The sequence below is a fragment of the Cygnus atratus genome, chromosome Z (genome assembly GCF_013377495.2).
Source record: "Cygnus atratus isolate AKBS03 ecotype Queensland, Australia chromosome Z, CAtr_DNAZoo_HiC_assembly, whole genome shotgun sequence".
Lineage (NCBI taxonomy): Eukaryota > Metazoa > Chordata > Aves > Anseriformes > Anatidae > Cygnus > Cygnus atratus.
Genome location: NC_066396.1, coordinates 46157896 through 46171960, shown reverse-complemented (window position 1 = coordinate 46171960; position 14065 = coordinate 46157896).

The following is a 14065-nucleotide window of genomic DNA, read 5'->3' as shown; positions in this document are numbered from 1 at the left end:
TTGGGTTTAATAAATAAATAAACACATACAGTAAAATCACACCTTTCCCCTCAAAGACTGGCAATTATAGCTATATGAAAGCATCTCATTAAATACAGAATGATACCTAGAGTCAGTTACCAGGTAATAATTCACAACAGGTTGGAAACTTTGTATTTTTAAAGTTTACATGGCAGAAAGACTGGTGGTAGGTAGGATATATTTCAGCTGAACCCAGTCACACTCCACTGTATTTTGTCATACTCATTAAGCTCTATGTTATTAAGGCTACAGCTATTTATTCTTTCCTGGTGACTACCTCAGAGCGCCTGCAGTTATGGGGGGGGGGGGGGGGGAAAGCACACTATGCAATTTAAAAAATAAGCCATAAAAATTATATTAACATAATACTAATTAGCTGAGACATTAATAATAATAATAATTATTATTATTATAAGGCATTCTCTTCTTAAAGAAAGAAATCCTTCTAGAGCCATAGCTTCTTTTGATATATCTCCAAGAAGAACACTGAAGTGAGAGAAATAACTGACTTTCATTACATTCAAGAGCAACACTGTGCTTTTTGCTGAACACCAGCTATTGCTAATGTTTCTAAAAAGAAATTCTGATTTTTTTTTTTTTTTGAGTAAATGCATATATATATATATATTTAACCATTGGCTCTGCAACAACATGTATTTAATACTAAATTATTTAATTTGTTTGAACAGATCATAGTGACGATATATTTCTTCTTCTTACCTGGAGAAATGAAAGGCTCAAAAATAGGTTTATGGGTCTGATTGATTTATACATACAAAGGTCCAAATGTATCAGCATTCCATGATAATTCAACAGGTTATTATTCCCTTTGAAAAGTTAAAAAATGTGAACAACACAAGAGATGAAAAAAATATCCTATCCCTAATGAATTACAAATAGATAATGTACAAGATGTATCCTAAATTAAGGGTCACAATTTAAAAAAATCTCTTTAGAAAGTTGTAGAAAATCTTTGGGAACACTAACCTATTGTCACTGAAGGATTTTTATATGTAAGGTAGTTCATGCTTTAGCATTTCTCCTTCCAATGTTAGAGTGTTCAGATCCTACATTTCATACATTTTAAAAAGCAGGAGAGCTAATTCCACAGCTTTAAGTCAGATTTAAGTAAGATTCCCCATAATGTTGAGATAGGTTGTATCTGGTTACACTTCTAACTTTAAATTAAGGCAGATAATTAAGATTAAAATATTTCTTGACTTTTGCACAACATTGCTTATTAATAACACCCAGCTATATATGCCCAGAATTATTTCTTGTCTCTCTTTAACTGTTGACTGCTGTATAATTTATTTATTTTTTAAATAATAATAGTTAACTCAGCATCAATTTGCTCTTTTGCTGTCATTATTATGTACAGCTTTGTACTTCATGATTGTCAAAATTTTACCAGATGAAAAATTATTTATCTTTTTCAAATTCAGCTACCTATAAAGTTCTTTACACAGCAATCTACAAATTCTTAATTATTTCATTGTATAACTCTTCTTAAATTTATTTTTGATTTTATAAAAAATATTGAAATTGTTATTACCTCTGATGCACTGCAGTAGAACATATTACAAGATAATATAATTCAAAATGAATTTAAAGAAAGACAATCCTTAAAAAGAATTCGTAAATATAGATATATCTATCCATGTATCTCAAGTAATAAGCCATTATTTGGGATGTTTGATATTTCTGTGAGGAGGAAAAACTAACATTTCTTGCTTGTTTATCATATTTCTGAGAGCAGAATAAACAAAGAGCAGCCAGAATATTTATGTTCACATTTGCATGTCTCTTGCCAATCTTTTTTTTTTTTTTTGTCAAGAAAATTTTCTAAGCTGATAATGCTTCTCATCTCATCTATCTTCTGTCTTCTTTGTTCATTTCTGCCTGCTTCCGCTGTTTAATTCTGCCTGCTCTGGCTCTCAGTTTCTCCAGATTCCTTGAGATTAATATACAGTTCTCAACATTTGTATTCAGCTTAAAATGCTTTGAGTCTTTTGATGCAGGCAGCTTAACTTCTGACCTGCTTTTTATTTGCTAGTGTTTCACATGCTGGTTGCTACTGTTTTGACCATTTCTTTCCAACAAAGTAGTACATCTACTTTGAGTGTTTAACCTGGAAGAAAATCAGAATAATTAATTCCTTACCATCGCCAGCAAAATAGTGTTTTTTTGTTTGTTTGTTTGTCTGTTTGTTTTTTCCAGCAGAGTCATAACCAGTGACTTTTGACTTTCCATCACCCTTGTAATCACATTATGTTAATTAAACTAATCAATTTTAAAGCCCGGTAGAAGTGGTCCTGTGTTTAACATTCTTTAGGAAGCCAGAGACTTCTATAAATTAATTCCTCTTTCTGTTACTATGTCTTTCATAAGAATCTCCAGTTAAAAGCATTTTTAATCAGATGAATAGTTTGTGTTCTTCTCTAAAAAAAAAAAAAAAAATACAAACCAACTACAACTAGATGGTGTTTCCAAATTTGTCTTGACAAAATTACCAGTAAATAAAGTATTTGTAAACAAGTTCTTCTCCAGCTGTATTGTTACTCCATATTGAGTCTTTAATATGGTGACAATACTAAAGCCACCATTTAACATTCTGTTCAATAAAATAGACAGAGCTCATGAAGTCTCTCACTGCAGGCAAGTATTTGTTCTGGTGAGGCTGCACCTTGAGTACTATGTTGAGTTTTGGGCTCCTCACTGCAAGAAAGACATCAAGGCCCTGGAGCGTGTCCAGAGAAGGGCTATGAAGCTGGTGAAGGGTCTGGAACACAAGTCCTATGAGGAGCACCTGAAGGGGTTTAGTCTGGAGAAGAGGAGGCTCAGGGGGAGACCTTATTGCTTTCTATAATTACCTGAAAGGAAGTTGTGGGGATGTGGGGGTTGGCCTCTTCTTGTAGATAACTTGCAATAGAACAAGAAGGAATGGCCTTAATTTGCATGAGGGGAAGTTCAGGTTAGAAATTAGGAGACATTTCTTCTCAGAAAGAGTAGTCAGACATTGGAATGGGTTGCCCAGGTAGGTGGTGGAGTAACCATCCCTGGGGGTGTTTAAGGAAAGGTTGGACATGGTACTTAGGAATATTGGTTAGTGAGTAATATTGGTAGTAGGGAGACAGTTAAACCAGATGATCTTGGAGGTGTTTTCCAGCCTTAATGATTCTATGAGTCTCTGATGCTCTCTTTTAATCATTCATATTTTCTTTGAATATTGTCCTATACACTCTTTAAGTTGTTGATGCAAGATGATGATATTATTAATAACAACGTTAGATTTTTTTTTGTTCTTTTGTTGTAGTTTTGTTCTGTTTTGTTTTCTAAAGTGTTCTCCTGTTTATGTCATCATTTATACCATTATCCTTTTAGCCAAATCTCTGCAGTACATCCTCACCTAGTTACCCACCCTAGCTAAGACTTCCTTTTAGCATCTTCCTTGTCAAGCCTGTCATTACACTACAATGCACTACATACATTCCAGAAGCATAAAATTGATACTTAGCACTCTAATTAACATCATACTTTCACTTCTTGAAATTTGTAAGATTTTCACCCTTGTAGGTGAGAATGTGTCACTTGCTTGAGAATGTTTCTGTAGTGATCTTATGTGATCTTATATACTTTTAAAGGAATCAGTTTTAGTTTACCAGCACTCATTCACAAAATTCCTAAAATAATTGAGTTTCCACCCTGCCACAGCACTATTAAAGACAGTAGTATCAGTTTTATTTATTTATTTATTGTCGTTAAGTGTGTTAGCAGTTATCTTTGTGTTTGTTTGTTTTGTTTTGTTTTCTTATTAAACTGTCTTTATCTTGACCTACAAGTTTATCTCACTTTTATGCCTCTGAATCTCTTTTCAATCCCACTAAGCGGGAATAAGAGAGTGACTGGGTGAGTGCTTAGCTGCTGGTCAGTCAACACAGTATGGTTAATAGAGTTATTAGAAGTCATTATGGTGAAATATTTTCCTAATGTTTTACATTTTTAGAAAGGTAAGTATGAGAAAAAAAAAAAAGTGATGACAATAGAAAACATCTAATTCATAGGATGGGGTAATGATTTCTTGCTGATTTATTCATTCAGTATTCATGATGGCATTCTGTAACAAAAATGTTCCATATTTTTTCTTTCTTTTTTTTTTTTCTCCTTCAAGAAAAAAAATGTGCAAAGGATTCGGAAAGTTAGTAAGGAAGAAATACAGAATGAAAGAACAGATAATTTAGCAAAATTACTGATGGCAGGTGACAATTTTTTTTCTTTTTCTTTTCTATTTTTCAAAAGCAGCACAAACTGGGAGGAGGTGTGGAATACAGCTCCAAGAAACTGCAACACAGTCTTCTTAACCATCCACCTTGAAAGCAAACAATGGAGAGGGAGCAGATCTCATGTAGGCAGGGTAGTGTGTCTCTTGACCTATTTTCACAACCTCAGCAAAATTAAGCTGTCTGACTGTGCCTGCACCTGAAATAGGAGAGATGGCTGAAAACTGCCAAGAGCAACCCCAGACTCCTTTCTTGAACATTCCCCAACATGAAACTTTTATGCCCAGGAAAAGGTTGCAAAGGGCCCCTGAACATGCCCAGAGGCAGAAACTAAGCTTTAAAGACCCTGATTCTAGACTATCTGTGTGTGTGCCCACCACCACCACCACTACCAAGAACCTGAAGAGAACAAGTCAATGCAGGATTCATGGGTGGTGCTCTCTCTTTCTCCCCCTCGCCCTCCACTCCCCTTCCTATTTCTTTTTGTTTATTTGGAATGTATATGGTTGTTGCCAAGCCTCTAATAATTCCTCAGCAAATTATCAGTAAAAGTTTATCTTTGCTGAAACTGTGAAAGACTCATATTGTCTCACACTCTGACAGAGAGATTCAAACAAACCTCTCTCCTTCCTAATCAAGCAGGACAAGGCAGTAGGGGGCTTCTGACAGGTGTCATTCACTGCAATACTAACTATTAAGATCAGAAGTGCTAAGACAAGTTTTATCCAAGAACTAACAAAGCGTATTTGTGATTGTGATGCTGATTTTCAGCAGTTTTATTAATTTTTTCTTAATATTTATTTATTTATTGTTTGTTTGTTTTACTGATTGTAAGTAAAGATAAACTAATTTTTCTTTTAATGTTTGATCTCATTTCATTACATATTTTAGGATGAAATCATTTTAGGTATCTACAGGAGACATCCTTAAAAGTCATGTGGACAGAGCAGAGAACAATCTTAACAAGATACTCTTATTTGATTATTATTTTCTGTGGTGTGGAAATTAAGAGAATAAAAAAAAATCTCAATACGTTATAAAGTGTGAAATGAAGTTTTGACAGCTGTATACCCCACACTTTAACAGTAATCAGTGTCTACAGGTCTACATTATCTTCTGAATGCTAATGTACAGGCTGAAATCAACAATTCAAATGTTAAAAAATATTAATATATAAAAACAGAGGAAAGATTTTTGAATATATTATGTTTAAAGCAAGGAAGAACTCTTTCTGAAGGTCAAAGCAAATATGTTTATCTATACCTTCAGGGTACTTCATGTTTGAATTCATAAGTTAAAGTTCTACGACTTTTTGTAGAATGCATTACTTGTATAGAATACTAAATTGTTCAGTAGGCATTTGAGATTGCATGACTGGTTTTTTCAAACCTTTTACTTCACAGATCTTCTATGGAAACCCACCTGTGAAACATAGTGCCAAAGATAACACCTATCTTTACTTACCTGTTTACTAACATATGTATGGGTAAAAAAAAATTTTGCAGATTATCATGTCTGAGTGAAAACATGAAATATTAACCTTCTGCCTAACCCTTCCCACCCCCAAAAAAAAAAAAAAGATTCCTTTTTTTTTTTTTTCTTTGACATTGAATATACATATAAGTTATTAATTCAGATTTAGGATTCTAAAATCAATTTTCATACTTGACCAAAAACAGACAGATCATCCCAAAAGATTGCACCACCACCTAAACATTTTTAAATTTTCATAGAACTATCTCAATAATGTCAGCTGTAATATATATTCCATATAATTAGCATACATTGTTATAAATACAGCATAAAACAAGTTAATCTGATTTTATAAGCATATTTGCACATTACATAACATAAAGGAGTATACTCAAAGGCAGCTTGCTACACAGATTCAAAAATATTTTTATTTTCTTGAAACTTGCTTGATAGGTTAATAAATTAAACTTTGTATTATCATGTAGGAAGCAACTTTTGAATTCTCCTTCTAAGACAACACACTGTACACATTACTGAAATTCCACAATTTAATAGGTATGTGAGACTTTTAATTTTATTTTACAATTTCAGGTGACTATTTTGAGATATCATTGCATCATTTGACACTGAACTTTTACTAGATTAAAATTTCAGCTGTACAAAACCAAAATCAAACTAAACATTAATACTATAGTACACTTCATATTGGCTATCAGATACAGCACAATGAAAAGTCACTAAAAAGCCAACATCTCCCATTAAAAATTAGACGAATGAAGAATAAATCTCTAGCAGGTAAAGGTCAAATGAAAGAACTAAAATAAGAATGGCCATGAACTTGAACTCCTTCTCCAGCAAAATACTAAGCAAGAATTTGAAAAATTTAATTAGGTATAAGATAAATATATAAGGTTTACATGTACAAAAAATACATAAGTAATTACACTAAATAAGTGCATACATATAGAAGAAATACTCTAAGGAGCCAGTGGAGAGTACAGCATCAAAACTTTCTTGAGATAATATTTGTGTGCAAGCTTAAATGGCTTGAGCAGATAAATTGGTCATAATGCTTTGTCTAAATACAGCCTACATTACCAGAATAATTTTTACTGTTGGTGTAGTATGAACATCCAAACAGCTTGCTTTATTTAACTGTTTATCATGTACATAGATATTACTGCTTCTTTTGCAGTTAACTAGCCTTCATTTTTTGCAATATCATAATCATAAGTTATGCAATAATTTTGGCTAAAAAATATTGTTTTCAGTTCTTGATATTCTATTATTATTATGTATAAAAGTTATGTAGGCTTCCAAAACACAAATCATTTATTATAATGCCTTTCTTTAGAACTGTCTGAATTATTTTAATTAGTGTCTTAGGGCTAGAACGATGTTTGAATCCCAAAAAATAAGATTTGATTTGAAGCTTATTATAACCATCAGCTTTTCTTCCTACACTGTTCAATAATTAGAGCTTCAAAAGTCTACTGTGCATTAGATGCAGGAATACTGTACTCTAAAACTAAAAGTCAAAATGCTAATAGGAACAGTGGGAATACAATTTAAATCTTTATCTTTAAATCTGCACACACACTAAAATAAATAAATAAATAAAGCAAATTACACAGACACCCTGTCCTTGTTTCCTTAATAGTGAAAATGATTTTGAAAACATAGAATCATATAATGGTTTGGGTTGGAAGGGATCTTAAAGATCATCTAGTTCCAAAACCTCTGCCATGGACAAAGACACTTCCCACTAGATTAGGTTGGTCAAAGATCCATCCAATCTGGCCTTAAACAGTCCCAGGGATGAGGCATCCACAGCTTCTCTGGGCAATTTGTTCTAGTGCCTTACCACCCTGAAAGTAAAGAAATTCCTCCTTGTATCTAACCTAAACCTACCTTCTTTTAGTTTAAAGCCATTACTTCTTGTCCTATCAGTACACTCCCTGATAAAGAGTCCTTCCCCATCTTTCCTGTAGCCAACCACCTTTTAGGTACTGGAAAACTGCTATAAGGTCTGTCTGGAGCCTTCTCTCCTCTGGGCTGAACAACCCCAACTTCCTCAGCCTGTCCGCATAAGAGAAGAGCTCCAGCCATTTGATAATCTTTGTGGTCCTCCTCTAGACTCGTTCTAATACTTCTAAGATTTGTTCTGATACTTCCAAGACTCATTCTAATACTTCCATGAAACATGCCTTTGTCTGGTATGAGTTCTGTTCACTTAGGTACATTATGAAGAGCTGTATTTCCATGAAAGGTTTTTGTTTGTCTGTTTGCTTGTTGTATTTTTGTTTGTTTGTTTGTTTGTTTGTTTTGAGTAATATCACAAGCTGTTGGAAACACAAACCATGTTGGAACTCTGAGAAAATTGTTACCAAATGCTCCCTCGGAAACACCTTTCTTCTCAAAAGACAAATTTAGTGAGATGAAGCTGCTGTGCATTCAGAAGCTCTGAGAAGCACAAGGTTTTACTTTGTGAGGAAACAGGCACTCTTTATTTTTTTTTTTTTTAACAAAGAAATGCAGAAGTAGCAACTTGGAACTGGCATTCTCCGAAAACTGACAACACCTAAGAAAGCTTGTATTTAATTTTTCTTAGTTGGTGGAGATACAGCTGGAATTTTGTTGATCACATCCATTGGGATCTGATGACGTCCATCTTGCCATTTTATTCCTGAAAATACCATCTCCTGTGTAAATCCTTTGACCTTACTTTGTTTTGTGGCAAAACCAGATTTCAGAAGGATTTGGACTATTCTCTTCCCTTTCTCAAAAACTTCTGCTCTGTTGCCCTACATTATGATGTTACAAATGTATTGCAGGTGTTCAGGAGTTTCCCCTTGTTCTGGTGCAGTCTGGATCAGTCCATGGCAAATGCTAGCGATGTATTTCCACTGCTGGAGTTGTCGATTCCAGGTAAACTGATAACCCTCCAAGTGAAAGCAAAATGGGGTCTGCTGCCAGAGGGTCTAAGAAAAATGCATTAGCTATATCAATTGTTGCATATCACTTGGTTGCTTTTCACTCCAGTTCATATGGAAGAACTAGCATGTCCAGCACTGCAGCACTCAGTGGTGTGACTTCATTCAGGCCACAATAGTTCACTGTTAGTCTCCACTCTCTATTATATTTTTGCAATGGCCATGTGGGACTACTAAAGTGTGAGTGAGTCTTGCTGATCAGTCCTTGGCTCTCCAGCCAATGAACCAGTTTATTGATGTGTAGTGGGTTTACATGGCAAGGTTTTGGTAGCAGAGGGCTGCTGGCGTGGCTTCTGTGAAAAGAATCCAGAAGCTGCCCCATGTGAGATAAGGGCCAGTTTCAGTCGGCTTCAATATGGGACCTGCCACTGCCCAGAGACGAGCCAATAAGCAATGTTGTTTGCACCTCTGTGAGAGGAGATTTAAGAAAGGGGATGAAAAAAATAAAAATAAAAATAATAAAAATAAAAATAAATAAAAATAAAAATATAAAAATAAAAATAAAAAATGATGCACACCAGCAGCTGGGAGAGTGAGGAGTGAGAAACAGCTTTGCAGACACCAAGGTTCATATATAGGTGTCCAAGATATATTTTTCAGATTAAGAGGCAAAAGACAGAAACTGAGTATGACAGTGATTTCTGGTGTGTGGTGTTTTGGTGGTGGTGGTGGTGGTGTTTTCTTTTTTGTTGTTGTTGTCATTTGTTTGTGTGTGTGCATGTTCTTTTTTTTTTTCTGTTTGTTTGCTTTTTTATTTTATGTACTTACATTTACATCTGTTTCTGAACTCTCAGGCCTCAGAAATTTGGGCCTAAGAATTGAAATTTATTATATACACTAATATTCCACTGTTAACTATGCACTCGATTTTCCCCATATTCACAGTAAATTATTTACATGTTTTCTTCAAAGTGGAAAACTAAGTGTTTCTAAAACATTATTAGGGAAAATAAGCAGATTAGTGCAGAATATGTAGTCAAATTATATGATATAGAATCATAAAATCATAGAATACCCTAAGTTGGAAGACATCCACAAGGATCATTGAGTCCAACTCTACATGGGGCTATATAAAATCAAACAATACATCTGAGAGCATTGTCCAAATGCTTCTTGAACTCCAGCAGGCTTGGTGTCATGACCACTTCCCTGGGGAGCCTGTTCCAGTGCCTGACCACCTTCTCAGCGAAGAACTGTTTCCTAACATACAATGTGAACCTCCGATGACACAGCTTCATGCCATTCCCTTGGGTCCTATCACTGGTCACCAGAGAGAAGAGACAGGCACCTCTCCCTCCACTCCCCCTCATGAGGAAGCTGCAGACCACAATGACATCACTCCTCAGCTTTCTCTCCTCTCAACTGAACAAAACAAATGACCTCATACTTTCCTCATATGCCTTCCACTGTAGATACTTTACCAGCTTTATTGCCCTCCTTTGAACACTCTCCAATAGTTTTATGTCCTTCTTTTACTGTGGTGCCCCAAACTGCACACTGTACTTGAGGTGAGTGAAGAGTAAAGCAGGACAATTGCACTTTCCTTGGATGGAAATCAATGCTGTGGTTGAGGCAGGACCCCTCTCGTTCTGGTCACAGTATTCATTGAGTGATCATAGTATTCATGTTGAGTGATCTCCCTTTCTTTATGCCAACCCTTGAGCCCTTTTCATTGTACTTTTCTCCTGCTTTCCCTTTGAGGAGGGGGAGTGAGAGAACAGTTGTGGTGAAGCTCAGCTGCCCACTGAATGACACCACCACAGAAGTCATATGACATAAATGCATTTCTGTTTGTCCACAGTACTTTTGTAATTCTTAGCATTTGTGTTCTTTCATACAACAAGGCGCTAATAAGCACACAGAGGTGGTGCTCCTTACCGACCAGATGTTATTACGTATGATACCATAGCTCTAAGCTTCTGGAGTTTCAAAAGACAGCTTGAAAGATTTTGTAAGCCATGTGAAGAAAGTGAGAGTTAACTATCCCCACATTATCTTATCTTGCTATTCAAATTTTTAAATATAGTTTTCATTAGCATTATTACAATTTAAAACTTCTGTGATAACTGCATATGAACTTGTAATAGGTGTATATGTTGTAACTAAATTTCCAAGAATCCATAAGGTACTGCTCCGTAAAAAGCTGCAGGCTCAGAATCAATTTAAATTTAATCTTTTTGATATTTCAAAGACTGAAATATTCAGTCTCTTGCCGGTCAACTATAATCTTATGAAGGTCTGAAAAAAAGAAAACAAAATATTCTACTTAATCAAAGGTGACAGAGAACATGCATAGACATAATGACTGAAATAAATACATTTATTTATTCTTAAATCATTATGTGAGCTTTAACTCATTTTTAGGTTTCTTACACACAGTGCTGAAATAAACTCACCAAATCTGTTATTGCATTTTTTATATGAAAACTGCGGTCTTCAAATGAGTGCTTCCAAGGAAATTATTGCTTGTGAAAATACAAAAATTATATGGAACATTTCTGAGATCTGTCTGGGATTATCATGCAAAGACACTGAGTATCCTCATGAAAGTAAAACTAGTTACAATTTACCTGCAAATTTCATTGGAACTTGATCTGCCATGAAAGTCAATACATTATGACTTGTGTGTATTTCTCAATCACAGAACCTTGCAAATACAAGGCATTTTATTAAGTCGGAAGAAAGGTCTACCAGTATTAAACCGACTTAAAACTTTTTTTTTTTTTTAATCTTCTAATTACAAATGATGGAACAAAGAAGTTTCAGAAGAAACAACCAAAGGTAGCAACAACATACTTTATTTCACAGCTGAAAGAAACACCATTTTAAAAATCTGAATAAGACTTTATGCAGAAGCATTAGTTTGTCCTACCAGCAGTTTTTAACAGAAGTGATGAGCGAACATAAAGAACAACAAATTAAACTGACGGATCATCTGTATTCAGCCAAGGGTCTAGTAGAATTCAAGATGTGGGAGTCATGTCAAACATTTTAGTACATAAAGGATTACAGCTGATACTATTTTATTTGTTGGATAAAGGTAGTTTGAAAGTTTTATAGTGAGTGTCAAAGCCATAGCAGGTGTGTAATTTGCCACTCAAAATATAAACTTCAGAATGCAAAGAAACATAGGGACTTTTATAATCAGTTCTCTTTGCTTTATTTCTGCAGAAATGCGACGGGGAGGGAAAGATGACTTTTGACTTTTTGATGGTATGTTGCCTTTCACCAAAAACAAAATGCTAAGGATGTCAATGGGAGCTGCCTGCATAGGTTAAGAGCAGCTCATTGCCCTGAGAAACCACTATTTATGAGTTTTCTCAAGTGAAACACTGAGAAAATTCCTTCCATTCTGAAAATTGATTTTCTTTTTCATGAGTAGAATGACAGTTTCTAGTGTTTAAACAAAATCTCCTTCCTGAACAGAAACGGGTTAACCCTGAACTATGAAGGTTGTTAGCAGGTTCACTACAGTTTAATTAGAAGTAACATACCAAAATGGCAGTCACAAAAGAGGTAGAGAAAAATGAGGAAATTGTTCAATAATTTAATAAAACTGAAAATAAACAAAAAACATATCAGATCATGTTTAACTAAAAAGGGCTCCAATATCGAGGCAAAATTTATCATTCTAGAAATAGAAAGTAATTTACTGATTATCTAATGCTATTTGAAAGCATATTTTTATGAACTCGGCAACAAATTCAGTTTCACACAGAAGAAAGTACAAAGCTTTAATTTATTGAATTTGATCAGAACTTATTGGAGTAGTTTCAAGGATACCATTAACTCTTCCTTTCCAGTTATTTACTGGAATTTGATATTCCATTAAATTTACTAGCATGGAATAGAAGATCATTGAACAGAAAATATTCCTTTGGAAGGACTAAAAAAATCTTTTATAATTTTTTTTTCTGTATTAGATTTCACAGTTCAATGATTCTCTTAAATTTTAAAAGGCATTGCAGTATATTCCAAAATACAATAAGGGGTTTATTGTAGATTAAGAAGGAGATGTGTAAGAATCATCATCAATAGATTAAATTTGACTGTGCTAAAGTAACAAGCAAGATGAACGTAGCTGACCTCAAGAACACAGATGGGAGTAAGTCTGCTGGGTTAGATTGCATTGTGGTGTTACTGACATCAAAGTGATGTTTTCAAACAGATGAAATAATGACAGCTTACCTTGTGATTTCTCAGCCTGACATATAGCTTGACAGTAGGAAAGATAAGCATGATATCTATAAAAACATTTTTTCCTTGATAATGATTTGTTTTCTACTAAATTATGTGAAACAGAGGTTACATAGCAGTATCACTGTTCTCTTGGAACACACAAGATGCTACAATCTTATGCACATTTCAACAACACAGAGGTAAAGGACAATTCACTTATCATTTTTTCTTCCTTGACTCCAGATTTTTCTGTTCTCCCCCCAAGCTTTTCTTCTCTAAGAAGATCATTCACTGAGAAAGCAAAGCATTCTAGAAACTTCCATTTAAATTCCCCAGTTTCTGAAACTTAATTTAGTTGTACATAGTCAGCAAAAATACCCTCAACCACATAAGTTTGTTTCAGGTCTGGCCAACAGCCTAATTTAGGCTAAGTCCATTTGCAAGTTGTTTAAGGTACACGTTTTTAGGGTCCTGAGGGAATTGTTGAATGTAGTTTCTAAGCCAGATAAGCCACTATCCATTATATTTGAGAAGTCACTGCAGTCTGGTGAAGTTCCCACTGACTGGAAGAAGGGAAATGTAACTCTCATTTTTAAAAAGGGAAAGACCTGTGGAACTACAGGCCAGTCAATATCACCTCTGTGCCTGGCAAGATCATGGAGCAGATCCTCCTGGAAACTATGCTAAGGCACATGGAAAATAAGGAGGCAACTGGGGACGGCCAACATGGCTTCCCTAAGGGCAGATTGTGGCTGACAAATCTGATGGTCTTCTACAATGGGGTTACAGCACTAGTGGATAGGGGAAAAGCAAGAGATACCATCTACCTACCTGGACTTGTGCAAAGCATTTGACACTAGTCTACATGATATTCTTGTCTCTAAATTGGAGGAACATGGATTCGATGGATGGACCACTGAGTGGGTAAGGAATTGGCTGGATGGTTGCACTCAAAGTATTGTGGTCAAAAGATCAATGTTCCGGTGGGGATCAGTAATGTGTGGTGTTCCTCAGGGGTGAGTATGGGAATTGGCACCATTTAACACCTTTATCGGTGACATGAACAGAGAAATTGAGTGCACCCTCAGCAAATTGGCTAATGACACCAAGCTGTGTGGT